Below are 15,848 nucleotides of genomic sequence, written 5' to 3'. Positions count from 1 at the left end.
TATGGTAGTTCTATTTTTAATGTTTTGAGGAACCTTTACACTATTCTCCATAATGGATGTACTAATTTACATTCCCACCAATAATCTATAAGAGTCCCTTATTCTCACCTGGGCATTTGACCAGAGACTCTATACCTATTAGAAAAAAAAAAAAGCAGGCCTAAATCTCCATCAAGTCAGCTATGTATGAATGGCCAGAATATGGTCAATTTTCATAAACATTTTATGTGAACCTAAATATGTCATTTTTGTTTCAATGTTCCAAATTTATCAAATAAGCTAAGTTCAACAATTATGTTGTCCACATTTTTCATATCATTCTGAGATTTTTGGTTTGCTTGTTCCATTAGCTATTGGCTTTTCTAGGTCAAAATCTCCTATTAATTTTTAATCTATTTTTATATTAGTTTCATCATATTTTATTAAAATATTTTAAAGACTTATTGGGTGTAATCAAATATCAGTTAACACATTTAGGGACATAATATCTTCAAAATGGATTGAACTCTTTATTATTAATAATTGTTTGGAAACATCAAACTGATTCTTTTTTATAAATTTGAATTTTCTGTTGAAATTCTCTCTGTTTATTTTTTTTTCCATTTTCTATTTTCTTTAGCATACTAATCTGTATTCTTTATCTGCTAATTCCAATAACTGGAATATCTTTAGAATTGTCTCTACTGTTTGATTTTTCTCCTGAGGCCAGCCACATTTTCTTATTTGTTCACAATGAATACTTTAAATTTTGCCAGACTCTATATGTGAAAACATGGTAGAGGCTCCAGATGATACTACCTTCTGCCAAAGAGGGCTCTCTCTTTCATTAGACGAGAAGGAGGAAGGGCTGGTCATTGCAGTCCACATGAGAATTGAGCTAGGATGATGCTGGATTGCAGTTTTAGATTCAGACCACCTCTGGTGACCTGTGTGGCTCTGCAGGCTCTTGACTGGAGTTCTGACAGATGTCTATCACCTCATCCCTAAAAGACTGTCAAATACAGAGCTTTTCCTTTCAGCAGTTCCCAGCCCCGCTGTCCAGCCTAATTGCCTGAGCATCTTCAAAACATAACAAATGTTTTTGGGGGGTACATATGATCCTGTTCCCAGGTAGGTCCTTTTTCAAAGCACTGTGGGATTTCACTCTGCCTTTTTAAAGTTTTTTAAGTCGCCAACTATGATGATTAATTTTCCATGTCATTTTGACTAGAATGGTGCCCAGATACTTAGTCAAACACTAATCTAGGTGTTGTCGGAAAAGTATTTTGTAGATATGATTAACAACTTCAGTCAGATGGCTTTAAACCAAGGAGAATACCCTCAATCACGTAGGTGGGCCTTGTTCAATCAAACACTTTTAAGAGCAAAATCTGAGGTTTTCCAGAGAAGAAAAATCTCTGCCTGGAGACTACATCAATTTCTGCTGAGTTTTCAGCATGTGGGCCTGTCCAGTAAATTTCAGACTTCCTAGCCTCTAGTCACATACATCTCTGTCTCATTATGGACAAAGTGCTTAGGTGAGAGGGAGTTTCAGTTTGTTAATCCACTCTTGGAAGAACACTAGAACTTTTTCAAGTTCCTCTTTCCCCCCAAAAAGATTCATTCTCTAGACAAATACCAGTCATGAGCACAAAGCTCCCCAGACCATCTAGAAATGGGCTCTACTTTTGAATTTCAGTTCATCAATCCTTATTGGTTCACATTTCTCTGAGACTTTTAAAAAATATGATTTTAAAAACATACCTGACCTTTTCCAATTGTTGAACCTGCTATAATCTACTACATGGAGAATTCAGAAAATACACATAGCTATAAAAATATTAAAGGCATATTCTCAGAATATAGAAAATCTTATCAAAGAAAAAGGCAAATCAATTATTTTTTACTGACATGGACATTTCACTATCTGTATCTTGTTTTGACGTGTACAGGTAAAAGCTTGGGTCCTTGTACTTATTTTCCAGTTTAATTGTTCTTACAGAAGCTAGAGAATCCTTGATGAAACGGAAAGTCAGTTCTTTGACATGATGGGAACTCAATGATTATCTGTAAAGTGGATACGTGGGTGTGAACAAGGTGTCACAAAGCATCTGGTGTCCTAGTTTTAAAGTTCATTCATGCCTCAGGCAAAGAAGGTACTACAAACCCTGGGGGATGCTCAGGACAAGCCCAGCTGTTAAATCTGAATCATTTCAGATATTCTGAATCCATTGGTATACTTTTAGTACAGATTGATGGTGGAAGAGCAATGAGAAATGACATGGAAAGGGGGGTAGAAATGACTGGACAGGTTTAGATCCCAAATTCACTCACTCATCTGCTATGATTTCATATATATATGCATATATTTTATATATATGATTTCCTATAGCAAAAACGGTGAGACATTAAGGAATTTTCAATAGAAAATGCCACAGCCCTATCATAACTGTCAGTTCAATCCGTCTCTTGAAATCTTTCCAAATAAGAACTGTATTTAAATACAATTGATTACTATAAAATTATTAGTCTGTTATTTTTCTTCCACTGGAGTGTGTCTCTCTTTCCAAACTCCACTTCCAGTTGCTTATGGTGGGTAGCAGGAGGTAGTAAGTAGTGGGTAGTATACATCATGGAAATCAGCATTCATTTTCAACCACAGCTTTTTTGTTCCTGTAGAGAGTAAGTTGCTGAACACTTGTCATCACGTGCCTTATCCCTTCCTGCAGTCACCAGAGTTGGAATCATAGAGGACTGGGGGCTACAGTTTGTTAGGCACCAGCATAATATACAAAAAAAAAAACTGTACATAATGTCATAGAGCCTCCAAAAGAGAGTCTGAAAGTCTCCAAATGATCACTGAGGCCTGGGAAGTTGTATGGGATGTAGTCCTTGAGTCTGGCATCTCACTCAACCAGAGATATGAGGAGTTGATTTTTTTTCTTTTTTCTACTTCCCAGCCTAACATGATACAGATAATGATTATAAAGAGGTGAGTCAGTGTGAGAGAACGCCATTCCACTGGAGTTTCACCAACTCCAAACCGCCGGAACCAAATGCTTAACCTGGACTCAGGACAGGGAAGTACTGGTACCTTACAATGGATGGATCAAACTCTCCATATCAGAATGCAGTTGCTTCATCAATTGAAATCATAGAAATATGAATTAGACTTAGACTTGATTGTTTGCATTTATGGGGGTTTCCATTTTTATACCAAAGTAGTTAAGATGTCCTATAAATATGTAATTGAAGGGGGATAAATGTAGTAATTCAGGAAGATCCAGTTTAAGCAGGATATTAAAATATTATGTCAATAATCTGATAGCAGTTTTGAGAGATGATATTTGCAGAGAGGATGTTGGATGGGTGATCTGGTGAGCTGAATTTCTTCCCCAGAGTATGTTCTCTCCCCTTCCTGGACAGATGAGTGCTGTTATCATTATACTACAACAAATTGTTCCAAATTCTTATTTGATGTTTCTGGATTTGTAGTGAAAAAAAAATGAAAATAAGAAATTCAAATCCATTTAATTTTCAAATACCCAAGACTGAGAATGCAGTTTGTAAAATATCTCTGTTCCCCTGTCTCCATTCTGTACATACCTGCAGGTCAGTATCAATTCCCAAAAGGAAACTTGCTAAGAGAAAAATAGAGGAAATCAAAATTTAGCTTTTAATTTCCAATTAAAAGAAATTTGACTAAAATCTTTTGAGAGAAGAAGTGTTTAAAAGCTATAGTTAAATTGAATTTTAAGAAATTATCTATTGATTTTCTTTACCTAACTGTAACCTTCCTTATCACAAATTACTCATAATGGCAGAAAATTATTGAGAACCATAATTACAATCATGATTATGTGAACACGTGTTTTGTAGCCTCCAGGGACTGATTGTTCCTCATTTTGTCAGATCTTAACAATGGCTTTGTTTAGATAGGCACTATTATACTGTATTCATTTGAAGAAATTGAAGTTTAGAAAAGTAATGTGACTTGAATAAGTCCACAGAGTAAATGGCGGAATCTATTGTAATACCAGGTGTCCCAATTTCAAAGTCCAAAGGTTTTTGCACTAAATCAGAGCCGTCTTGATATTCTGATTTGGTTTCAGATTAATTGTACTATTGGTCATGGTAAGAATATTAATGAATACAATTACCAAAGATTTAGCAAGGGAACAATTTTAAAAGCTTAAGTTTATTAGAAATGGCCAATTTAGTTTTATAAGGGATAGGTCATACTGAAATAAGTGACTGGATTTTTCTAGGATATAGTTTCCATAGTGACCATGGAAAGACTGACATTATGTACTGGGTATTCCAGAACGGTTTTGGTAACATCTCAGAGATCATTAGCTCAGACCTTGGACTGTGGGTGAAGTACCTTATTAGATAGAAGCCAAGCCTACAACAGCATAAAAGACACAATTAGGGGGAAAAGGCAGAAGTAGAACACCCCAGGGTCAGACTGGACGCTTTTTATATTTGTGATTCATGGAAATATTTAGAATTGTAAATGTGATGTTCCTGGTGGGTTGATCAGAAAACAAAATGTCATCTAGTCAAATACAAAAGAATGTGCTCATTTTAACCTCCCCAGTTAATTATTACAATTAGTCTATTTTTTTTTTTTTGCAATAGATAATGGGCCAGGAAGCTAGGCAAATGTCTGGATGCAGAGACCAGCTCAAAGAAACACTGAGCCTTCTCTTTTTTTCCCCTAATAGAAGGTATAAATAACAAAAATCAGCCAGAATTAAACAGAAGTATATGCAATCAGAGTCAAAATAAACACTGAAATTATCCTCTAAATTTTAACCTGTGTTAGCCATTATGCATTGACCTTCAAAACTAATTAGCTTATACTGGGCTTATACTCTGTCATCTCCTTCTGTTCCCTTTCATAAGGTTTCATTTTTTACTCCATGCTCTTTTATACAACCATAAAATATTTTTTCTCTCTACTGTTTGCAATGTGGCCCCTATCCCCTGAAGTCTGAGCCTGATGAAGTCCAATTTATCTATTTCCTCTTTTGTTCATTATGTTTTTGGTGTCATATATACAAATCCAATGGCAAATCCAAGATCATCAAGATTTATATTTATGTTTTGTTATAAGAAGCTTATGATTTTAATTCTAATATTTATTCTATTGATCCATTTTGAGTAAAAAAATTAATATATTGTGAATAGTGATTCAATTTATTCCTTTGCACTGATAGTTCATTATCTCAGCCCCATCTTTCAAAGAAACTATCCTTTACCTATTTGAATAGACTGGGCATTCTTGTCAAAAATCAGTTGGTCATAGACATATAGGTTCATTTCTGGACTCTAAATTTTATTTTATTTTTCTAAATGTCTATTCTTATGCCAGTACCATATTGTTCTTACCACTATAACTTTACATTTGGAAATCCAGAAGAGTGAGTCCTCCAACTTTTTTCTTCTTTTTCAAGATTTTTTTTGGGGGGGGCTACATTGAAAGAGTCAATAGGATGAGAGTTTTGGAGACTAGAATAATTCTACCAATATCATGTTCATCTACTAGACAATGCTGTAGAACAAATTGTCATGATATCAAATAGTCAGAATAATGCATCATCCACAAAGTTGTAGAAACCATCCACCATTCACCATATACCACAATGGTTCATTCTGCTTTGATGTGTGTACTTTAATTTTTACCTGTATGTCCAGAAATGCAAAATCACCCTCCTGTCACTTCTCAAGTTACTACTTCAATTGGATCATCATGAATACTTTAGAGATTCATCCCAAATGTTTAGCAAACAAAACCAGAATAATCAACCACTATGCTATGTTCCCATTGAAGTATATACTTACAATATGAGACTATTAGAGAGAAAACCTCCACAATATTGTGAAAAATCCATTTTAATATCTAGAAAAAAATAGCATATTATATTAAGACTACCTTTTTAAATGACTGATATTGCTCATTTATCTTTAGCTTTTGTATTAATATTTTTATCTTCTACATTTTCTAATTAAACAATTTTTTTATTTGTTGAAAACTTATTACTCTGTTATATACACTATATTAGGTGAAACATGTTGTTAATTTGGATCTTTTTGATCTTACTCCTAATACTCAAGTACAATAAAACTAACGCTGTGTTTATAAGGAAATTCATCCCAGTACTTTTATATAATTCGCCCAGGTTTTTAAAATTTAATCATTCCAGTCAAAATCCATTTAAGCTCAGCTCCTCTTCTTCACACAAACATATAATCTTTAACAATAAAACAAATTTGATAAATAAAATATCTATTCCTAAGTTTTTAAAATTCATATAGTCATAAATTTTATATCATTTTAAAAGTAAGAACAGTAGATTTTGAAAGCTTACTTAATTTTCTTTCCCCCAAAAAACTCTTCTCCCATATTGAAAAGTTGATAACTCATTCAATTTCCCATTTATATTTTGGGGGGGGGGTATTTTTCTACCTATGTTATTTATTAAACTAGCATATAGGTCCATGAGAAAAAGTATTTTGATTATTTCACACCAACATTCTCTTAAAGGATTTTGAAACCATACATTCAAAGACACTCTGAGAATCCATACCAATGGGAGCTTCATTTCCAGATATCTTTGGTTTCCTACCATGTGGGATTCTCAAGTACCTCCTTGTTTTGTTACCATTTCTCCTTTATCAGAGTCAGAACAAAGAGGTTTGCACCAAGTTTCCTATTTCTTAGCTCCGCACTGGCTTTATCTAGACTTAAATCCAAAAGCACCTCCCTGCTCCAACATCATTTGTCACAACTTCATCATGAAATGGAAGAGAAAAGAAGGCACTTAGGGAAGAAAGATAAAGGCAGGCAGTGTTCTCATTCATTTCTAATCCCTTTATTCCTTCCTCTAAAATTCCACTCCTGAATAATATATAGGGACCACTAAGAACTCCATCTGTCTTTGAGCCTCTTTCTTATACTCTTAGCATGTGTCAGGCACCATGCTAATCAAATGGTGTGTGATGCTGGGCAAGGCAGCAGAGGTCATGTCCTCATTGACCAGAGCAGCTTCATGGTGGGGGGTAAGAAAAGCTTAAAAGCCACAGAGTTCTTTTATACTTATGCATATCCTCCTTAATAGTTTGAAAAGTAAGACTGTTATGTGTCCAAGTCAGATGGTAGCTGGCATGCACTTTAAAAATCTAAAATAAGCAACAGAATAAACTTGGTTAAAAGCACATTCAAGTATTTCTTTCCACTCCACATATCATTATGATGACCCTCCCAGAACTGTCATTTTTACTGTGCATATAGCAATGAACAAGTCTGGAAAAACTCTGCCCTCAAACAGCCTAAACTCTGGTGAAAGGTGATAGATAATGTAAAAGTATGAGGTTCGCATTACCCTATCATCAGACCAGAGGAGAACATTATAAGAAAACTGCAGACCAGTATCTATAGATACAAATGTCCTTAATAAAATATTTGCACATCAAATACAACAGTGTATGAAAAGAATTATATACTATACCCAAGTGGGATTTATCCCAGATATGCAACATCTGGGAAAATCAACTAGTGTAATCATTAAATCAAAAGGATAAAAGAGAGAAAACACGTAATCATATCCATAGATTCAGAAAAAGCATTTGACAACATAACACTCATTTATGGAAAATAAAAATAGAAGGGAACTTCTTCAACTTGAAAAAAATATATCTTTAAAAACCCAATAACTAGGACTGGAGTTGTGGCTCAGGGGTAGAGCACTTTCCTAGCATGTGTGAGGCACTGGGTTTGATCCTCAGCACCACATAAAGATAAATAAATAAGATAAAGGTATTGTAACCATCTACAATTAAAATTTTTTTTAAAAAAACCAAGAGCTAATACATAATAATTAATGGTAATCAATTCAAAGCTTTCCCACTAAAGTCAGGAACAAGACAGAGAAATTCCCTCTTACTACTACTTTTGGAATCATATGGAAGTCCTAGCAAATTAAGAAATGTGACAACATAAGAAAAGAAGAGAAAATATACTCATATTGGGAAGAAGAAATAAAGCATCTTTGTTCTTAGGTGACATGATTGTGTATAAAGAAAATCTGAAAAACCATCAACAACAAAAAGCCTCCTTGAATTAGTAAATAATTATAGTAAAGTTGTAGGATATAAGATTAAATATTGACAAATCCCTTTTCTATACTCCAGCAATGAACAAGTGGAATTTAAGATTAAAGCATAATGGTATTTACATTAGCACCACCAAAATAAAATACTTACATTTAAAAACTAACAAAATATGTGTAATGCTGGAAGTGGTGGCCCATGCCTGCCAGGGGCTTGGGAGGCTGCGGCAGGAGGATCCTGAGTTCAAAGCCAGCCTCAGCAAAAGTGAGGCACTAAGCAACTCAGTGAGACCCTAAGCAACTCAGTGAGACCCTGTCTCTAAATAAAGTACAAAATAGGGATGGGAATCTGGCTCAGTGGTTGAGTGCTCCTGAGTTCCATCCCTAATACCAAAAATAAATAAATAAATACATAAATTATATATATATACACACACACCTATATATATATATATATATATATATATATATATATATTCTACATGAAGAAAAATACAAAACTCTGATAAAAGAAATCAAAGAACTAAATAAATGGGTAGTTCATGTTCATAGATGTGAATGCATAATATTATCAAGCTTTCAATTTTTCTCAATTTGATGTACAGATTCAAGGCAACCCCAATCAAAATCCCAGCAAGACTTTGTCAACTAATTCTAAAGTTTTTATGGAGAGGCAAAAGACCCAGAATAGTGAGCACAAGGAGAAGAACAAATTGGAGGATTGACACTACCTGACAGCAATGATAAAGCTACAGTAATCAATATGAAATTGACAAAGGAATAGATATATAGATCTATGGAACATAATATGTACTCCAGAAATAGACCCACATAATAGAGTCAACTCATCTTTGACAAATGAAAAAAAGGCAATACATTGGAACAAATGCCTTTTCATAAGTAATATTGGAACAACCAGGCATTCACATGCAAAATAGTGAATATAAAGACTACACATTTCATAAAAACTAACACAAAATGATTCCTAGGACAAAATATATAACGCAAAACTATAAAATTCCTAGAAGATTATGTAAGAGAAAAATCTACACAATTTGGGGTATGTTAATGACTTTTAGACCCAACATCAAATAAACAATCCATGAAAGTAAAGATGAATAAACCTTAAAACTTATGCTCACTGAAGGTGAGCATACAATATCAAGGGGCTGGGGTTGTGGCTCAGTGGTAGAGTGCTTGCCACGCATGTATGAGGCACTGGGTTTGATCCTCAGCACCACATAAAAATAAATAAAGGTATTGTGTCCATCCAACTAAGAAAATATATTAAAAATATATAATATAAAAGAGTAAGAGACAGAATGTGAAAAATATTTGCAAAAGGCACATCTCATAAAGGACTGTTACTCAAAATATATTGAAAACTCTGAAAACTCAATGATAAGAAAACAACCCAATGTCTTAACAGTGCTCTCTCTCTCTCTCTCTCTCTCTCTCTCTCTCTCTCTCTCTCTCTCTCTCTCTCACACACACACACACACACACACAAAATAAAAACCCTCATACAAATGGAAAATGAGTGTATAGAAAAATTTTCCACATCATATGTCACCATGGAAATGAAAGTTTAAAAAAATGTGATCCTACTTTACATTCATTTGAATGAACACAATCCAAAACTCTGATAACACCATATTCTGATAATGAGGATGTGAAGCATCCTCATCCTGGTGGAGGTGCACAATGGTGTAGCCCTTTTGGAAGACATTTCAGTAGTTTCTTACAAAACTAATACTTTCTTGTCAAACAGTCCAGCCATTATACTCCTCGATATTTACCCAAAGGATATGAAATGTTAAGACTATACAAAAACCAGCATATGAGCATTGATAGCCATTTTATTCAAAATTATCATAACTCAGAAGCAACCACTATACCTTCAGTGAGTGAATGGATAAACTGTGATACATCAGATGAGTCTTATTAAGTGATTAAAAGAAATGAATTATCAAGCCTTGAAAAGATACGCAGGTCACTCAAGTGTACAAATGTACATCGCTAAGTGAAAGAACCAACCTGAAAATGCTACATACAGACTCTACAATTCAAATGATATTCCATTTAGAAAAGTCAAAACTATGGAGATAGTTAAAAAAAAAACAACAGTGGTTTCCTGGGAGTGGGAAATGAGAATAGAAGGATGAATTAGTAGAGCACAGAAGATCTTAAGGTTATTGAAATTAATCTATGATACCATAATGGTGGAGGTAAGTCTAAACCTATAGAACGAACATAACACTGAATGATAACGCTGCCCATGTGTTCATCAGTTATGACAGATGCACAACTCTGGAGGGGGATATTGATAATGAGGTTACACATTTGTGAAGGCCAGAGGTATATGGGAAATCTCTGTACCTTCCTCTCAATTTTGCTTTGAACCTAAAACTTCTCTTAAAAATAACATCTTTAATAAAAACAAAACAGAATAAACAAAAACACCCTGCTAGTTGCTGTTTCTTTGAGGAGAATGAAGAGGTCACAAAGGTGAAGAGATCAGCAGATGTAAGATGATGCTTCCAGTGTTCAACACTTCAGCCATCTTCAGATGGGAAATATGTGCTGAGTTTGCCACCCCCAGACCCCAGGTCTATATAAAGAGATGCAACAACAGACCCCAGCAACTCTTCCTATAGCATCTTCCTCTCTTAAAACTACACAGTAAAGAAGAAGGAAACTGACATTTTAAGTATGACAAACTTGGATTAGAATCTCAGCTCTATCATGTCACCTTTCAATCCTGTTTTCTTCTCTATTTTCTTCTCAGGAGGGCTGAGAAGATTCAATGAGAGGACACAGGCAGAAGCACTCAGGAAATGCCAACTTTCTTTCTCTAGAGGGTGTCATCTTTCAGGGACATGGTATAAGGAGCAACTTTTGTCTTCTGCATCCCAGACCAGAAGAAATCATGTTCAAAAATGACCCTTGCATTTATCACGCAAGAATGAAGGTAATGTCACCGGGAGAGTAGGTGATCTACTTTATTCATTTTCACCTTCTTTATTCAAACAAGAAACCAGAAGCCAGGGGGAGGAGGGTCAAGAAAAACATTCATGGAAAAAGCTTGCCCACCTCCATGCCAAATCAAACCTCTGCGTCATACCTACTCTTGAGACAAAGCCACTAACGTTTGCATAGCTGCACACTATTTCAAAGTGTGTCCTCCCTCCCTGCAACACACTGTGGGAATGTGATTTGGATGGTGAAACAGATTTGGAGAGTTTGGATCTGTACGTAAAGAAAGGACCAAAATGAAGATTGGAGTAATAACTTTCACCTGACAGCCAGTGGAGGGGTGGACTTGGGTAAATGGTTTTCTAATTGATGGTTTTAGGCCCTGGCAACTGCAATAGAGGTGGAGTCCAAATCCTTTGGAGGGTCTGTAACTCTAAAAGCTGTGTTAATGCGATAGATTAAATGTACCAAAGCTGAGGCGGCCAGGCAGCAGACCCCTGGGCTGGGGGTTGCCTTTTCCTGGTCTCACAACTGTTTATTTTGATTACTTTAAGTGTTGCAAAGCCCCATTGCCTTTCTCTCAAATTTCTGGCCCACTTGTACCCACATTGCTGGTTCTTTTGAGCTTCTATCCAGATTTTGATTCCTCACAAAGCCTCTGCTAATCAGGTGGTCAAAGGCTTTGGGTGTTTAAATTTGGTTCCCCGGTACAGTCCTGTGGTTCAGAAGTCTCCTTTTCCCATGCATTTTCCAGAACATGGTCACACAGGTTTCTGCTGCAGTATCACTTTATGCTGCAAAGAAAACAACCTCCAAAACCTCAGTGCCTCAGGGGTGGGCAGATCAACTGAAGTCTGGCCACTTTCACCTGGTTGCAGCGGAATGGCTGTGCCTCAGGGGGCAGAATACTGGGTTGGCTGACATCTGGGTGAGTCAAGATATGCCCAACATGCCCTTTACCCTTCTGGGACCAATACCTACCTGGAGCCTGTCTTATGGCAAATGGAAGAAGTGCAAAAGGACAAACCAACTGCATAATCCAAGCCCTCACATCACTTGCTCTAATTCCACATTGGCCAAAGCAGTTCACACCTCCAAACTCAAAGTCAAGGGCCCAAGAAATACATTCCTCATTTAGGGAGAATAAGGGAAGTCACATGGCAAAGAGCATGGATACAGAATGCTAATAAAAGCATGTGCGAAGAGTTAGGGACCAGAGAGTCAATCTGTTACTCTTCTTCAAGTCTTGGTCCTGGTCCTGGTCTTGGATAGCAGTGAGAAGTGGAAACATAGATTTCTCACTTGGCACAAAACTCAACTCAAAGTGGATCAAGGATTTAGGAATTAGACCAGAGACCCTGCATCTAATAGAAGAAAGTAGGCCTAAATCTTCATCATGTTGGATTAGGTCCTGACTTCCTTAAATCAGACTCTTAAAGAACAAGAAATAAAATCAAGAATTAATCAATGGGATGGATTCAAACTAAAAAGCTGCTTCTCAGCAAAGGAAACAATCAATAAAGTGAAGAAAGAGCCCACAGAGTGGGAAAACATTTTTACTAAATGCACATCAGAGAGAGCACTAATTTACAGGATATATAAAGAACTCAAAACCTTAACACCAAAAAAATAAATAAATAACCCAATCAATAAATGTGCTAAGAAACTGAACACACACTTCTCAGAAGAAAATAAACAATCGATCAACAAATACATAAGAACATGTTCAATGTCTCTAGTAATTAGAGGAATGCAAATAAAAACTACTATAAGGTTTTATCTCACTCCAGCCAAAATGGCAATTATCAAGAATACAAGCGATAAGTGTTGGAGAGGATGTGGGGGAAAAGGTACACTTCTACATTGATGGTTGGACTGCAAATTGGTGCAACCACTTTGGAAATCAGTATGGAGATTCCTTAGAAAACTTGGAATGGAACCACCATTTGCCCCAGCTATCCCACTCCTTAGTCTATAAACAAAGGCCTTAAAAACAGCATTCTATAGTGACACAGTCATATCAATGTTTATAGCAGCTCAATTCAAATAGCTAAACTGTGGAACCAACCAAGATGCCCTTCAATAGATGAATGGATAAATATGGTATATATACACAATGGAATATTACTCAGCATTAAAAGAGAATAAACTCATGGCATTTGCAGGTTAATGGATGGAGTTGGAGAATACCATGCTAAGTGAAGTAAGCCAATACCAAAACACCAAAAGCCATATGTTCTCTCTGATAAGTGGATGCTGATCCATAATGGGGAGAGAGACATGGGAAGAATGGAGAAAATTTGATTGGTCAAAGGTAGGGGCCATGGTGGCAGGAAAGATGGTGGAATGAGATGGACATCATTACCCTAGGTATATATATGACTGCACATATGGTGTGATGATGCTACATCATGTACAACTAGAGAAATGAAAACTTGTGCTCCCTTCATGTACAATGAATGAAAATGATGTGTGGCAAAGCGATTCCAATTCAGTGAAACGGTGAGTTTTGAGATGACAGTAAGCTAATCTACCTAATGAAAATTAATTGATTAATTAATTGTTTTTTCAAAAAGAAGTGAAGATATGGAGAATATAGGGGTCCTGTATCACTGTCCAATCCACTTCTCTCCCATCTGGAGTTTTCCTGGGTCCACTAGCCTGTGTGTATTGATGAAGTCACATAAATCACAGCAACTCTAACTTCACCAGCTGTGCTCCTGTTGATGGAATGTAAGACCCACTTCAAAACCTTACTCAAGTAAATCTGGGACTCCCCAGGAGTATCAGACATGATCTCATGAAGATTTCTTTCATGTTCTGCCCTGGAACCCCCTTGCCTATGCTAACACTGATGCCAAGGCCTGTGAATCATCTGAGAGAGAGACAGAGAGAACCTCATCAGCACCAATATCACAGGGCCCCTTGACAGCCTCCCAGAACTCTCGAGCCCTGACTTCAACATTTGCGAGGCAATACATTCCTTATAAATTCCACTGAGGCCAGAGAAACAGGGCTATGTGTACCCTCATACATCTGTCATCCTCTTTGTCAGGTTCTGAAGAAGACTTGTTTATTGTGTCTAAGCCAAGCAACATGTAGCCAGTCCGTTGGGGTTCCTCAAATCTTTTACTCCGCTCCAGATAGTTTTCAGATACCAATATCTGCATCTCTATGGCTATAGGGCTATTTTTTTTTCACAACTAGAATAGACCGCTCTCCCTGTGTATGCAGCAGAACAAAGGTGACAGGGAACTCACAACAGAACTCTCAGTGCGAGCTGGTTCTGTCAGTAACGTGCCCACCAAGCACTCTATGCTGCCCAGGACTCCTTTGGGGAAATCACTTCACTTTCAAGAGCTCTACTGTGCCATCGAAAAAGTAAAGTGTTGACCCCAGTGGATTCTAAAGTGCCCTCCATTCTCAAACCTTCTGTGGGTCCATACATTCAGATATATGTGTATCTGTGTATCCTTCTTAAAGAGAGGTGTCATATCATTTTTAGAATAAAAATGAGCCATCAAGGGAAACTGCTAAATGGTGTCAAGAGTAGGGAAAGTCGCTCCGCAGAAGCAATGGGAGTTTCCTGCTAGATATTATGAAATTCGTCCCAGACTCTCTGATTACTGTTCAGAATCATGAACAGGAAGAATAAAATCCCTGTTTAACTCACCAGATATTTATTCAGTGCCACAAGCTGTTCCAGGCGCTAAGGACATGACACTTAGCAAATACACACATTCTCTGACCTCTTGGAGCTTACTGTCATCTCAAATCTCACTGTTTCAATGAATTGGAATTGCTTTGCCACACATCAATTCCAATTCCTTCCTTCTCAAGGGGCTCAAAAATGAATTCATTGTATTCCTGCCTTTCCATAATTCATCATTTTATCCCAAGACCTGTTTGGGACACCATGCTAAGTTCCTGATACTGCCTATGCTTCTCCTGAGCCAGAGGAAGAGCCAAGAGGAGACTGTCATCCTGATCCTGTTGTTCTGCTGTCAGTAGAAGTTGTTCAATCCAAGTGACAGGAATGTAGGGACTGCAATGCCTCCCCACCTGGTTGCCAGTGCCTTTCAGAATGTCAAGAGATATTTAACAAGAAAAAAAAATACAGAGTTCAGGTTTGAGAAATTCTGAAGACAAGGCAAATCAGCAGGAGAGGGAACAAGCAGGGGACAGAGAATGATTAAAATATCAAAAAGGAAATCAGTAAATTTGAAACCTCGGACCTGGAAACAATTAGAGGTCAGCTGGCAACTGTCAAGAATCAATATAAGAAAGATGTAATTTTTAATAACTCAGAAATAAAGTGTTCTGCGAGCATGCTAGGGACTGAGAGAGTGGGTGAAAAGAACAGAGGGAAAAGGAGGTCTGTTAGCAATTATTGCGAGTGCCAGGGCCAGCTTAAGAGAGTCACTCTCACCTTCTCAGCACAGTACCCGTGTTGGGTTTCCCCCTCGCTGCAGCACCCTCCAGTTTGGCATCCCCAGGGCACAGCCGGCCTTTCTTCTGCTCACCTAGTTCAAAACACAACATACCCAGGGTTCTTCTACATATCATCAGTTCAAACACAGATGTGTCTGCCAACCCCTTCTTCTCCAAAGAAGTTGGGGCTATGGGAAACTTTTTTATTAAAGAGCCCGTGGCTTTTAAATAAACAAATGTTTCACCTAGCCATTTATTTATATGCCTAATGGATATCTTTAAATGTTAAAAGCTTCCAGGGGCAAAGAAAAAGGAGCTGAAGCAAAGACTTTCCCTCTTGGCAAGCTT

This window comes from Ictidomys tridecemlineatus, chromosome 7, assembly GCF_052094955.1.
Source record: "Ictidomys tridecemlineatus isolate mIctTri1 chromosome 7, mIctTri1.hap1, whole genome shotgun sequence".
NCBI classification, from domain to species: Eukaryota; Metazoa; Chordata; class Mammalia; order Rodentia; family Sciuridae; genus Ictidomys; species Ictidomys tridecemlineatus.
The sequence above is the reverse complement of the archived record's forward strand: the minus strand, read 5'-3'. Positions refer to the sequence as shown.